Genomic DNA, 15,769 nt, shown 5'->3' on the forward strand with positions numbered 1-15,769 from the left:
TTCACATCACAGGAACCTCAGTGGTCTGTCTCTTACCACCACTTTTTCTGGTCTTGCACCCTCTGTCCTTTCCATGCTCTGTCACCAACAGGTTTCTGCAGGGTGCACATGGTCTGCCAGTAACCCACTACTGGTCATGACATGTCAGGACAGGTCTGGGAGCATGTGCCACAGCAGCGTGTCGCTGCATCCACTTTCCACCAGAACTGCACGGGCCTCCATCTGGCCATCTCCGAGGAAGATCCCTGGCAGCCTGGCCCTTCCCCATCTTGAGATGTCGATCAACCTGCTGCAACCATAAGGCGTGTCGTCAGCACGTTGGCTTTTCCATTCACAAGGCTCCCTTGCTGAGAGAATCTGATAAGCAGGATCAGCATCAGAAAAACAAGCCATATGGACCATACAGTTGCAGCTGATGCTCATGGACTAGACACCTAACATATATCATCTGCTTTCAGCTTTCGCTCTCAGCAACCACTCGTTCGTCACAAAGTACGACCAGCGGTAGCCAAGAATTCTCCAAAGAGACCTGGTACCGAAGGAGTTAAGTCTCTCTCAGATCCCTGGTCAGAGTCCAAGCCTCACATCTGCAGAGCAAGACTGGAAGCACCAAGGACTTCAAGACTCAGACTTTCGTCATCCTGCATCTGTACCGAGAACACCACACCCCATGGTCCAGTGAATCCATGACTCCCGAGGCCAGACCCAGATGTCCATTGAACTCTGACTCACAACATATGGAGACATGAATATCACTGCCAAGGGAAGTGAATTTCTCTGTGACCTCAACATCCTCACCACCAACAGGTACACACAGGACAGCAGCATCCAAGTGAATCTCTCCCATCTCGACTCTCTCTGACATCAACTAATTCTGGGAAATCTTTCAAAGAAATTTTCTCTGTCATGCACAGATTTATCCCATCTCGTCTTCGGTTGACCTTCCCTTCCTCCCACCCACAACACACTGAAGCTTGTGGTGGGGCAGTTGCCCTGAAACAACATGCATTCACCTCATAGAAAGCAAATCCTACTGAAGGCAATGTCAGTTCCTTCCACAAAGCTCAGAACAAGTGTGTGTCTGCCCTCAGGAGAACCAGAAAACATGTTTCTAATGTCAAGTCTGAACTCTCAAACTTGTCTCCCTCCTCACAATCCTGGTGACATCTGGTTAAGTCTGTTTCTGGTGTATGTTTCCCCTCCATTCCCTCCCTTACCTAAAATGGCTGCACAGCTGATGCTGCACACAAAAAGGCTGAATGCCTGAACTCTGTTTCCTTCTAAATATTACATCCCAAACCCATCGCTTTCTGTCACCTTTCCCATCGCAAACCCACCTTTCACAAATGTCATCGCAAACCCACCTTTCCCAGTCGCACCCATCTTTCCCTGGACTCAGTGTCCTTTTCTCCTAAGAAGGTGGAGATTTTGCAATCAAACCTCAACTCAGATTCACCAACTGGTTCAGACGGCATCAGCCCATGTGTCCAAAAACCTGTTCTGCTGCTCGTGCTTACCCTCTCTCTGTTCTATTCACCCTCTCATTTTCTCAAAGTCATCTACCATCTGCTTGGAAATCGGCAAACATTACCGCTCTGCACGAAAAGGTGCAAAAACAGATCCCTGCAATGACAGACCCCTCAGCCTGCTCCCAATCATCAGCAAGGTCATGGAATCTATCATCGCCTCTGACATCAAATCCTCTTCTCCAATGGCTTCATTTCTGACAATCAATCTGGATTCAATCCAGGTCACTCTATCCTGGACATGCTGCTTCTGCTTTCCCACCAATGGATGGAGGTCCGAAATACCAGACGTGTGATCAGAGTCATCTACCAAGACATACTGTTGCGAATCTGGAAGCCATGAACACTCAACATGCAGGTCCCCATAGATAAGTTATATCGGCAAGTATGTGTTTCCAGTTAGGGTCCCGTCCCGAGTCTAATGGGAACGAAATGTTCATGCGCTGCGGAGTTATTTTGATCGTCAGGGTTAATATTTTATTTTCACATGTCAAATCCCCACAACCACCTGTGCAAAGGAGCGAGGAGCTGCTGAAGCAGCAAGGGTTTTCAATTCGGCCTCAGTGATGCTTTGAGAAAGGGAAAGAGGTATTTTGGTGCTTTTATTTACAGGAGCAAGTGCTTCATGGGAAGCTTCTGCTTCTGCAATGGATGCATTATCTGGGAAGGCGAGTTGTTGGGATGAGGAGCCTTCATTACGAGGTTTATTCGGCATGTCTTTGGGGCACGATCTTTTAATATGGCCGAATTCACCACAACTATAACACACAAGGGTTTCTGTATTGGCAAATCCCATATAAGGAAGTCCCTCTATTTTAAAGGGAAGGATTGCCTGGAAGCATGAAGCACCTGGTGGTAAGATCATGTAAACCCATGCTTCTCAACCAGTGGGCTGCGAGGTTGGCAAAAAAGAAAAGAAAAGAAGAAGTATATAAAAAGGGTCTGATCTTACAGTGTAAGACTTGCATGACACAGCTGGAATTCAGCTCGGTCTGTTTGTACTTCCGTCTTTCCTAAACTGTGTAGCGAGCGCGCGCGCGAGAGAGATAGATTGAGTCATTTTGTGCTTACTTACGTCATGTTTATGCAGTGGTGGTTTACGCGCGTTCGATCTACATGTAACTGTGATGTGAACGTACTATATCCGTGTGCATGTGTGTATTGTGCACGTGCGCATATATGCGATGTGTGTGTATGCATGTACGTGCCTTGTACTTGGTTCATGCGTTCAGGAACTTGAATTTTTTGTAAACTTTTCAACTTTCGCGGATAATTTCTTGAACCGAAAATGGATCGATTTATGAAACAAAAGTGTCATGGAGAAGACAAATCTGCTACGGAAAAATATCGAAAGGTTGTGGTGAGGAAATATGACCCCATGACTACATTAAATATGACTACATTAAATATGGATTCATGATGGCAGGCAGTGATGTTGAGCCAAAAGCACAGTGTGTTGAATGTGCTGAAATCCTGTCAAACGAGGCGCTTAAACCGTCAAAGCTTCAGAGACCCTTAAACACAAGACACCCAAATAGTGCAGGTAAGCCAAAGGAATATTTTGAGAGGAAAAGGGCTGGACTTCAGGCACAGCAGAAAGTGATTACAACATTTACAACTCAGTCAAAATCAGCATTGAAAGCCAGCTACATGGTTGCTGCTCGTAGCAATAAAAGCTTTCACACAATCGCGGAGGAGCTTATTTTACCCAGTGCTGTTGATATGTGTCGAGGAATTCTTGGAGAGGCAGCTGCAACCAAACTTCAGTCCGTATCACTTTCTAATGATACTGTGATGAGAAGAATTGTTGAAATGAGTGATGACATTGAATGCCAACTGGTGGAAAAAAAATAAAGGCCAGTCCGTATTTTTCCATTCAGTTGGATAAATCTACTGACATTAGCAATAATGCTTTATTGCTAGTTTTCGTGAGTTACTGCAGGGACAGTGATGTTCATGACGATCTACTGTTTTGCAAAGATGACACAAAAACAGCTGCAGATGATGTAATGCTCTGCCTTGACAAATACTTCACTGACAAGAGTATTGATTGGAAGAACTGCGTAGGTGTGTGCACAGATGGTGCTGCATTAATGACAGGAGTCCATCGTGGTGTTCTCAAACAGATCCAACAGAGGGGGCCAGATGCCAAGAAGACCCACTGCTTCTTACAAAGAGAAAATCTGGCAACAAAGCAGATGTCACCATAACTGAATGAAGTCATTAATGTAGCTGTTAAAACTGTGAACTTCATCAAGAAGAGTGCACTCAACTCAAGGTGTTTTGCTGCACTATGTGAAAGACTTGCTTCTGATCACTTGCAGCTTCTGTACCACAGTGAGGTGAGGTGGCTTTCAACAGGACGTATGCTCAATCACCTCTTTGAACTAAGACATGAAGTCCACATGTTCCTTGAAGAGAAACACTCACCACTTGCTGAGCATTACAGTAATGATAACTTTTGTGCCAAATTGGCTTACCTGTCAGATGCGTTTGACCAGTTAAATCAGCTCAACATATCAATGCAAGGTAGGAACAGTTCAATGTTCTTGGTTGCTGACAAAATTGAAGGCTACAAGAAAAAGCTTGTTCTTTGGAACAGAAAAGTGAAGGATGGACGACTTGAGATATTTCCACTTCTGAGTGAAACTTTGGAATCCACTCCTCATACAGACATATCTGGGCTCGTAATCCAGCATTTGACCGAGTTATCACAAAAGTTTGCAGACTACTTTCCAGAGGACCCAAGGCAAGGAAACCTTTGGATTTTGAACCCTTTCTCAGTGGATCCTGCTTCAGAAGATGTGGCCTTGTCCGTGTACTTTCTGATGTGTACTTTCTGCAGACAGTAGTCTGAAGCTTCAGCACGCACAAGTCGACCTTCCTTCATTCTGGATATTGGCAAGCAGTGAATACACTTCTTTGTCAAAGCGTGCCATCAGATTTCTTTTACCATTCACCACAACCTATCTCTGAGAATCGGGCTTCCCGACTGTAACTGTGACAAAATCAAAAGCACGAAATAGTCTAAAAACAGACACTGAATGCCACTTTGCGTGGGAGCCTGTCCCCCATCAAACCACGACTTGACCATCTTATTTCCAAGAAGCCAGCTCAAGTGTCTCATTAAAGGTAAGCATAATGATTTGTTTTGGCATTAAGTTTTATTGCCATTTTTCTCATTACGATTCTGTATGATGGGCCTCGAAAATTTCCTCAGAGCCAGAGTGGGCCTTGAGTTGGAAAATGTTGAGAAGCACTGATGAAAACAATCCGACGAAACGACATGATTTGTTTAAATTTATCATCCCGACTCTGAAACGGAATCATCCTTAATGGGGAAACAACCGTGCCGTATCTTTTCAGTTAGTTTACAATTTGATCACATTTAACGAAAGGTGGTAAATTTGAAATCACAACTTTTTTTGCAAGAGTATCCAAAGAGTTAAACGGAACATAAATATCGGGATCAAAAAAAAAACAGTCCACGCTCGACGACTTGAGCAACCATCAGGACTTCAGAAACGAAAACAACAAATTTTTGTTCCTACAGGAAACCACCTTAACATTCTCAGTCCCTAAGATCTCACCTACACAAACAATTAACTCACCCACATCGATCTCCGATGGAGGAACGCCAACTATCCCGTGTTTCTGGGTTAGCGCTTCAAACGAAGCGTACCGCGGACTTTCACCCGCCATGACTCTTCAATGGCCGGATGTATAAAAATAAATCGGCGAACAACGTCCAAACTTCGACGGGTCGCAAGAAAACGAAAACAATTTAAATGAAAGGGAAAGGCATCATGAATACAAAATAAATAAATGAATAAGTAAACGCGATAAACTTTATGCACAACAGTACATCAGAACGGCCACCGCCCAAAGCAGAAAGAACGCACAGAATACCGCCTTCTCTTCTTCGCTCCCTGCTCTTCTCAAAGTGCTCTTCTCTTCTCAGAGAAGAAAAGTAAGTGCTCTTCTCTCCCTCTCTCTAACTCGGGAAATGGGAGGAATGGGGGCACAAGAAGAGGGGAAGCGGGGTAGGGAAGGAGCAAAAACGCTGTGCAACTGGGTAGGGGAGACAAAAGAGCACAAGGGATAACACAGGGTTTAGACTCTCTGATAAATAATTAATGACTCAACCCGTTGTTTTTGTCATTTCCGAGTGATACTCGCTCCATCGGGGAGAGAAATATGGTGTCAATATCCCCTCCCTTAGGCAGGGATCAGTGTTTAGACCACTTCCACTTTTTCGCATGTACAGATAAAAACTGGAAGTCATGTCCCCACCCTTATGGTTAGGGGGGGGGGAGGAGTGGTGGTGTTTTGTACCCATGAGCTGACCCTGGGTAGCTCGAGCACATATGCAAAATTTGATGGAGGTCGGCCAAGCCCAAACCGTTTTCAATTCTATGCGGTTCATTACGCACACACACACACACACACACACACACACACACACACACACACACACACACACACACACACACACACACACACACACACACACACACACTGCGGGGAGGGGAGAGGGGATTGACGGGAGGGGAGAGTGAGGAGAGGCATGGGGGGAGGGGATTCCAGCAGATGTGACGTCCAGTTTAATGTCCGTACGAGAGAAGGCACACACATTGATGAATCGCCCTGCTTGTGAAACACTGGAATGACAATAGGGAGAGGGGTGGGATGGAGAGAAGCATGGGAGAGAGATGGAGAGGGGGGTGAGATGGGGAGAGGAGAGAGGAGAGAGAGAGAGATGGGATCAATGAATCCAAAACCCAACCCCTTGGTTCAGGATTCAAACCCAGGCAAGAAAGCTTCGAGTGTGTGTGCACCTCCCTCTTAACTATCCTGCCATGATGTGGCAATTCATTGCTTTGTAATACTTGAAAACATTTTTTACTCATTGTTATCATCTCATTACCTCTGCCATCGAAGGTAAAGGAGGTTAAGCTTTCACGCCTTTCTGTTGGATTCGCTGTATATGAGATATCCCTTATTGTCGGGTTTTCCGTGTGTGTGTGTGTGTGTGTGTGTGTGTGTGTGTGTGTGTGTGTGTGTGTGTGTGTGTGTGTGTGTGTGTGTGTGTGTGTGTGTGTTTGTTTGTGTGTGTTTGTGTGTGTGTGTGTGTGTGTTTGTGTGTGTGTGTGTGTGTGTGTGTGTGTGTGTGTGTGTGTGTGTGTGTGTGTGTGTGTGTGTGTGTGTGTGTGTGTGTGTGTGTGTGTGTGTGCAACGCGAGGCTCCACAGCACGAACCAGCGAACCGATTTCGATGAAACTTTGCCAAGAGGTGGAATATATACTGGGAATGTGCGCGCTTGAATTTCGTTGCCTAGCAACCACCCGTTGCTGAGCAGCGGCCGAAAAACTACGTACAGTATTTTCAATACTTGTCCTTCAGTTTTGAATGTAGAGAAACGAGACTTCGGAATTAAACACTTCGAGATATTCAGAAAATTTTACTCGAGCAGATTTTTGATTGAGGTTTTATTTTTCAAATGGGAGTCCTTCAAAAATCGGGTGTCTATTTGCTGTCATTCAAGGTGTGTATACAGTGTTTGTAAGGAACTACACCGTCGTTCCACCTTCGATCTCTCCCTGATCCAAACGTGATTGACCAAAGTGAAAAGGATCCAAAATAAATGGAATCACCGGCATTTCTGTCTTTGTGGATTTCTAATATAATATGTTTATTTATTTACCGAAAACGATTCCACGACCCAAACACCACCTTCAATTATTTATTTATTTACCGAACACAATTCCACGATCTACACACCACCTCCAATTATTTATTTGTTTACTGAAAACGATTCCACGACCCACACACTACCTTCAATTATTTATTTATTTACCGAAAACGATTCCACGACCCACACTCCACCTCCAATTATTTATTTATTTTCCGTAAACGATTCCACGACCCACACTCCACCTCCAATTATTTATTTATTTTCCGTAAACGATTCCACGATCCACACACCACCTCCAATTATTTATTTATTTACCGAAAACGATTCCACGACCCACACTCCACCTCCAATTATTTATTTATTTTCCGTAAACGATTCCACGACCCACACACCACCTCCAATTATTTATTTATTTACCGAAAACGATTCCACGATCCACACACCACCTCCAATTATTTATTTATTTACCGAAAACGATTCCACGATCCACACACCACCTCCAATTATTTATTATTAAAAGTGGGAGTGGTGTAGGAAAGTGGGCGTGGCTTATGAAAAATATTGTGTGGCTCAGGAGGTGTGGTCAAACAAGAGCATTGAGAGAAGTTTATCAGGTTTTCCGTGTGTATGTGTGTGTGTGCGTGTGTCTGCAACGTGAGGCTCCACAGCACAAACCAGCAAACCAATTATTTTTCAAATGGTAGTCCTTCAAAAATAGGGTGTCCATTTCCCATCATTTTTTATGAGTGCCAGTTGGCAAAATACGCAATAGGAAAAATCTTGCCAGGCAGAGGAACAATTGTATGTGAACCAATACGTCTTGGCAATGAATCTTCGTCGGTGGATCGGTCAGAATGAAAAGCATCGTATCCAGCGCTTCGATCCTAGCAAATCCCTCGTCGCCTACCGGCTTGTTCTGTCTGTTTATCGCCGACAAGTCAATTTTAAACCGATCTTCACCACATGGTCTAGTTTGTCATAAGGAAGAAGCCTATTGTTTTTGAGGTCAAAAGGTCAAAAGGTGAACATAGGCCAAAGTTCAACAACTTCGGTGAGATTTCTAAATTCCTCATTTTTCACCCGAATGACTGACATTTGAAGAGAATTTATAATTCATGTTACTGAATACAACCAGCCAATTATTTTTGAGGTCAACATAGGCCCAAGGTCAACAACTAAAGTGGTATTTCTAAAATCCTCAATTTTCATCCGATTGACTTGAAAGTTGAAGAGGGTATATATTTCAGATCATTGAATTCAACCACCAATTATTTTGGAGATCCACATTCGCCAAAAGGTCAACATTGGTTGAATTTCTAAAATTGTGAATTTTCATCTGATTCACATGAAATTTGAAGAGGAATTGCATATTTGGTCATTGAATTCAACCACCAATTATTTTGGAGATCCACATTCGCGAAAAGGTCAACATTGGCTGAATTTCTAAAATTGTGAATTTTCATCTGATTCACTTGAAATTTGAAGAGGAGTTGCATATTTGGTCATTGAATTCAACCACCAATTATTTTTTCGGTCAAATTTATTTTATGGATTTTGCAAGTGTCGTCTTCCACACGACGTCATCTTATTTCTTTGTTTGTTTGTCTGTTTATGTGCAAGATATCAAAAAAGTTGTGGACGGATTCGGACAAAACTTGGTGGATAGGTTGCATGTCTGACAAGGAAGAATTGATTTGCTTTTGTTGAAGATCCGTATCCAGATCCGGAAAAGATAATTTTTTTAATTTTTAAAATGATTCTTCACCGTAGAGACATTGGGCCAAAAACGATGTTGTACTGTATTGCATTATATTTCAAAATTGTACTGAGCTGGATATGTTCTTTTGGATCAGTTATTGCGTGGCAGAGGTTTGCACTCTACCAAGTACCCTTCGAGTTTATTTTGCCTTCCTAACACCGGAGATATCCCCTCGGAGAACTATGCCGCAATATCGTCATGGAAGCTTGCAAAGATCAAAGCTTAAAGAGTGCTCCAAGCAAGCACTCCAGGGAAATGGTGAAAGAAACTTAAAAATATATAACATAAATTTTTTTTTCTACGAATATATCTATCCATGTTGAAGTGACGGGTCGTATTAAGGAGATTGCACCAAAAGGGGAATCGTTGAAATAAAATTGCACATTTTCAGTTCGCAAGCCACCACCCAAGGGAGCGCACGACATCGCGGGCCAAATGCAGGCAAGTAGGGCCTGAACTTTGTTCTGGTGGATCAATATATTCAGAGACATTGAGAATACTTTTGCTTGGCTTGGAGCTTGTATAGCGCTCGCAGGTGGCTTAATCACTCCAACAAAATGGGTGATGAGGAATGGCAGGCTTAGCAAGCGATTAGCGATCACTGATCGGTCATATAAACACCATGCACCCGGGGCGCCCGGAAAAAGAAGTAATGTCCAAATGAACACCTTTTTAGTTGTCGAAACTGCTGCTGAAATCATCGAAGAAGTTTAAATTTTGAAATTTGGCTCATATCAAGAGATTCTTCTTGGTTATGGCATGTGTGAAATGAAATGAAGCCAGGAACGCTGGCGTCTCTGGGCGTGCATAAGGATCGCAATGTATCCAGCGATTCTTCAGTGTGATGATGAGGCATTCGATGATACGAGTGAGGAAAGTGAAAAAAAACTTATCGTTAAGAAACTGTTGAAGCCTGTTCAAAGTCAAGGCATTGTTGAGCAGGCTAAAAACAATGGCGAATTAACATCCCAGCGAGGTCACCAAGGATATGTCTTGATAAAGGATAATTAAATAAGGCTGTTAATTGTCTTCACAAGGGGTGTTTAAATTAATCCAAACACCAAATTTTCATTGAAGCACGAACTTGGAGTTCCTCGAGTATGCATGCAAAGTTTGGGGCCATCGGTTTCATGGCTTTGGATTTATGGAGGAGACGGATGGACGGACTGACTGACCCATACTGATATTTATTGGTGGAGATGGAATAAATTGGAATCCAAACAAAGCACATAATGATAATTTGCTCCAATGAGTTGGAAGAGGGGCATCTAAATTTAGAAGTGTGGATGTCACCCTTCCCGTAAAAAGACAGACTGTTGAAGAGAAAAGAGCAGCAGCAAAAGGGATTACATGGTTGCCAACTCCACCACTTTTGGTGGTAGTCTACTACTTTTTGTGCACTTTAACACAAAAAGTGTCAGTATGTATTATACTTAAAGTATGCTTATGAAGTATGTAATATAGATTAAATATTTCTGTGAAGGTGCTTTTGCCACATCCACATGGCAAAGCACTTGAGACCAGAAAACAACGTCTGTGTCAATTTAATCAAGTTATTTCACTTCAGCAAAGATTGTACTTCACTTCAAATTCACATGCTACACCCACCCCGAGGGTGGGTCAACAGCGAGTGACTTTAGAGTAACTATTCTGTATTTATCCTTCGCCATATGAGAGTCGAGAGTTAATTGTAGATTGAATCTAAAGCAATATTTAAGTTGACATCTGCAAGACCTTTTTGCTCAGCATGAGTCAAAGTGAGAATCAGGTCATTTGAAAACATGGGTCCAACGGGAGAGCAACATATCATTCCTCCAGGATAGTCAATTGGACTTCTGGCACTTTGCAGACACCAAGGTTGTAATTGATCTTCTCCATTTAAAAAAAAAAAAATTAATTTGGGATTTCAAATCTCTTGGGGAACATTTGCTTGTGGAGGTTGATTGGTGCATTTTGAACGAATGGAATAAACTCAACCACTGAGTTTTATAAATGTTGAGGTGATCACCAATATTCTGAACAACGGTCGCTATTGTGGTACTTGTTTTCACCTTCGAGATGATAAAAGGAATATAACAAGCCTTTCGTGAATTTGAGCAACAAATAAAAGATTATAGTAAAAGTCAATGTTAAACAAATGGCTTTGGGAAATCAATCAGCTGATACTTCTGGTTTATCAAATGCTTGGTACATCACCCTGTATATCACATTCTCCCTCCTAACCACCCTCACCGTTGGAGGAAATGTTGTGGTTCTCCTCTCTGTAACGCGTCACCAACATCTCATGAAAGGGGTGCTGAGCGTTTTCATTTCCTCACTCGCCTGCGCTGACCTGTTAATTGGGATGGTGGAGATGCCTTTAACTGCGATGCAAATTCTTGAAGGAAACGCGTGGCCCTTTGGACGTCAGGCTTGCAACTTTAGATTCATCATCGATGTCACCAGTGTAACTGCGAGCATCAACAGTCTGTGTGTGATCGCCGTCGACCGTCACATCGCCATCACGAGGCCGCTGCGATATCCGGCCATCGTCACACGACGTAGAGCATCTTATGCTGTCCTTGCTGTTTGGATCCTTTCCCTCACCATGTCCTTCTTCCCAATCGAATTCAACTGGTACCACTCAGAACAACCTGAAGCAATGGCATGCTATGAAAACCCCACTTGCTGCAGTTTTCTCCCCACGGTGGAGTATGTCTTAATCACGAGCTTTCTCTCCTTCCACCTGCCGGCTCTGATCTTTGTATATTCGCGAGTTCTGAAAGAAGCCAATCGGCAGGTAAGAATGAGTTTTGGTTTTCTGAACTTTTCATTATAATCGCGATTTTATCAAAAGAATCAAAATCAATGGTCGAGATACAAAAAATGTGTGTGTGTGTGTGTGTGTGTGTGTGTGTGTGTGTGTGTGTGTGTGTGTGTGTGTGTGTGTGTGTGTGTGTGTGTGTGTGTGTGTGTGTGTGTGTGTGTGTGTGTGTGTGTGCGTGTGCGTGTGCATAATATGGGGTTTCAGAATGTGGAATGGAGTCCTCCCAGCGCAGGCTCAAAGTATCTGCCTTCTTTCAGTTAGGGGTCACCATTCATGAACGAAGCTTTGAAGTTTTCTGCTCTCAAAGTTTTGTGCCGAAGGCTCTCTTCAGGATTGTCACCGAGCCCTGGACAGCTTCCAATATTCCCAGGGATGGTTTTTATTATCTCTGTGAGGTTCTTCATCATCCTTCTCGTACATCCAACTGTCACTGGTAATACTTTAGCATTCTTCAGCTTCAGGATATTTTTACTTCATTCTTGAGGTTTTTGATCATTCCATTGATTTCTGAATCGTTTCGCCATAATACGACACAACAATCCTCTTTTGGATTACCATCATGATATCTTTTGACATCTTACTTTGTTGTGGGATTGTGATGGATGCAGAAGAATGAAGAAGTATACTGAGCAAATGTTTCTCTTTGTGGCCAAATATTTCTCTTTCACATGTGTGCCATAAGAACAGGCAACCAGGTCGATGCAGCATTTTTATACGTGACCCCAAACATGCTGGGATGTTATTTGCTCAATTAACACATGCGCCACAGTTGTGTGGAAGCTGTTGCTTGGTGTCCCTTATTTGCCAAGGCGTTTCCAATTTTTTTTCTCCACTACCTGTATATCTACAAACATATTTTCAAGTGTTTATGTGTTTGTGCATTTTGACATTATTCCTTCACAGCCAAACCATATAACCTCGAGGCCCCAAATTTTGGGTGTAAATACAGTACAGTACTTCAGAATCTGGGCAACGTTTTTTTCAAGCGACCACACGTTGGCCTTGATGTCAATTTTGAAGCCTAACACCAACCCACAAGCAAAATGTAACCACCATAAGGCCAATAACTCCATAGCTTTTAAAATTCTTGCCCATCCCAAAACCAGTGCCGGGAAAAACTCACCCAGTCGGGCAACACCGTTATTCCCCCACCCTTCCCGGGCAGCACATGGTGGCTGGCTAGCCCCTGCACGTACATATTTATATAGCATATAGCTTCATTATATTAAAATTTTCATAATTGTTAAATTATTAAAATGTTTATTTTTGCTTTTTACTATTTGTTCATCTGGCATTTTTCCTGAAGTTTATTCTTGAACAATTGCCTCTCACTTCTGCAAGTCAACTGAAGAAACTTCTCAATATCATTGCCACCACCAAATTGGGTGGAGACGTAACCATAAGGAGCAGTTTCACTCCTTATATAAACAAGAAATAAAAAACATTTTAAAAATCTAAAAACAGACGGATGAAATTTCTAAAAAATAAAAATAAAAACAAGGCAGGAATGACACCACATTACAATGACACAAAACGACAACAATCCTCTTATGGATTACCATTACAATATCTTTTCACATTTCACTTTTGTTGTGGGATTGTGATTGAAACAACAAAGGTTTTTTGGGGGGGTTTATGCAATTTTTTCAGTTATAAAATGCTTTTTGTTTTTTTTATATTTTGGTATGGATTAAATCCATCCATGTTATTAAATTGTTTTAATACTTGTTTCAGTTGATTTGGAGCATGGGTTGGAATGGTTCTGGAATGGTTCTGTCCACTATCCATTCCCCCCCACCCCTCCCACAATCATGGTCTGCTTTGGTTCAGTCAACATTTATGTTAGATTTCTTTTCCAAATAAAATGACTCATGCTTAATAAACTATTTAATTTTGGGTTGCGTGCATTAGCCCAGAGACAAAATAAATTTCCTCAGGTTGGAATCACCATCATGACTTCAGCAGTTGTTGAGTTAGGTTGGGCTACAGTTTAACATTGTTTTTAGAGGGGAAGCACAAGAAGAAGAATGAGTACAAATTGGCGATTTCATAATATGTCATGATGGTGCTTCAGCAATGTATTCTGGCATCTTTTTAAGTTTTCGGTGTTCAGAAATCGTGAGAGAATAAAAGGGATGGATTTTAAATGCTTATGACTTCCCTCAATCATTTATGAGTGTATCATTGTGCACACATTTAAATGGGCAGCCATTTTTCCCCTGTATCATCCCTCTATATGGAGTACTATGACACTCCATGATAGGTGATGCAGGTTCACTGAACAATCAGTTATTTATTGTTGCTGTTCATAATTGTCACGAAAATGTTGCTCTTTCTCTTTCAGGCACAACAGATTCATGTGAATAGTTTGAGTGAGGAAAGAGTTGGTGAAGGTACACGAGGTATAAAGAAGAACAAGAACAGGAAAACAATGTCTGCAAAGGAACAACGAGCTTTGAAAACACTCGGTATTATCATGGGTGTTTTTATATTCTGTTGGTTACCGTTTTTCATTGTCAATCCCACACAGGTACTATGTGGATCCTGCATTGATCCCTTTTATAAATTTTGTTTTGTATGGTTAGGTTATATTAACTCAGCATGTAACCCTATTCTTTACTCCCGAAGTCCCGAGTTCATGGCGGCTTACAAACATCTCCTTTCTTGTGGTTCCAGAAAATTGCGGTTGTTGAGCAAATTCAGAGGCTTTTCACAGTGAACTTCAACTGCTGAAAAAGCAACTCATTTTGCTCATTACTATGACCATAATTGAAAGATTATTACTTCAGCATTTATGTTATTAAAACGTTTGCAAACTAGTTTATCGAAATTATGAGTTGTACACACAGGTCCATCTGTCACCCTTTATTTTTTGTTTCCGAAGTCGAGGCTCATGTAGAAATAGCTGTGGACAGTGTGGAAACACATGAACAGCTGGGTGGAAGGACACAACAAAGCGATGCTTGGAGGAAGAATGGGTGTCGAAGAAAAATATTTAGGTGGCAGGGATTGAATCTCACTCTGTGCCCTACCTAATCCACAGCAGTTCTCCAAGTTCCAAGCATGAAAATGGGGGTTGTGGAGCAAAGTTTGAAAATTATCTTGACCACTTTCAAAAAATTAGTAGTTTGGAAGGGACTTTTTAAACCAATAATAAAGTGTTTTTCGAAGATTAAATTCACAAAATCAGGGAAAACTTCAGTTTTGAAAACATGAAAAAGAAATAAAAAATTCAATAAAATTATATCCCCACTTTCTGAGTTATTTCATCCAAGAGTAATATTTTATTTTAAACGAGCAAATACCACCCGTCACTTTGCTGATGAGAATAAGAAATGGGGGGGGTGGGGAGAAAAAGAGTGGGGAGAGAAAGAGAAGGGTGGGAGAGTGAGGAGGTGGAGGAGGAAAGAGAGGAGGGAGGGGGAGAGTGAGGAGATGAAGGGGGAAAGAGAGGATGTGTTGGGAAGCGAGGAAGGATGGAGAGTGAGAAGGGAAGGGGTGTGGAAAGGGGAGACAGCACGAGGTGAGAGGAAGGGGAGGGAGACATGTGGTGGAGCGTTCATTACGATTCACACAGTAATGTCTCATCAAAATGCATCTGCATTGCACAACAGTGAAGATGGAAACAAAATTATGTCTGAAATCCATTTTCTACTGGACATACGAGAAATAACACTCAGAGACAAACATCACCCAGACATGTCTGGCGACAAACTCCCGTCCAAAAAAAAACAATGCATTGACACAAAAACCACCCAGACGCGCCCAGAACCAAGCTGTCCAGTGAAAAACACTGCTCAGACACGTTTGGAGACAAACTCCAGTCCAGACTCATGCGGAAACAAACTCGCGTCTGGGCATAAACACCACGCGGATGCATTCGGAGATAAAAACTGCACAGATCCGTCTGGAGCTAAGCTGTCCAGAGGCAAACACTGCTTGGACACATCTGAAGACAAACTCCCGTCAGGAAATGTCTGGTG

General features: G+C 42.3%; 2 long non-coding RNA genes across 2 annotated transcripts in view; both read left to right on the plus strand.

The window, feature by feature from the left end:
- Window positions 1-14,141, plus strand: part of LOC147033097 (uncharacterized) — a 44,456-nt gene extending 30,315 nt beyond the window's left edge. Inside the window, exon 3 of the long non-coding RNA XR_015055439.1 lies at window positions 14,131-14,141. This is a non-coding gene — a long non-coding RNA (uncharacterized LOC147033097). The remainder of the gene's footprint in view (window positions 1-14,130) is intronic.
- The window catches only part of LOC147033099 (uncharacterized), a 33,123-nt gene continuing 31,484 nt past the window's right edge, over window positions 14,131-15,769 (plus strand). Inside the window, exon 1 of the long non-coding RNA XR_015055438.1 lies at window positions 14,131-14,254. This is a non-coding gene — a long non-coding RNA (uncharacterized LOC147033099). The remainder of the gene's footprint in view (window positions 14,255-15,769) is intronic.

The sequence above is a fragment of the Eptatretus burgeri genome, chromosome 2, assembly GCF_056783735.1.
Source record: "Eptatretus burgeri isolate ZD-2024b chromosome 2, Ebu_testis_v1, whole genome shotgun sequence".
Lineage (NCBI taxonomy): Eukaryota > Metazoa > Chordata > Myxini > Myxiniformes > Myxinidae > Eptatretus > Eptatretus burgeri.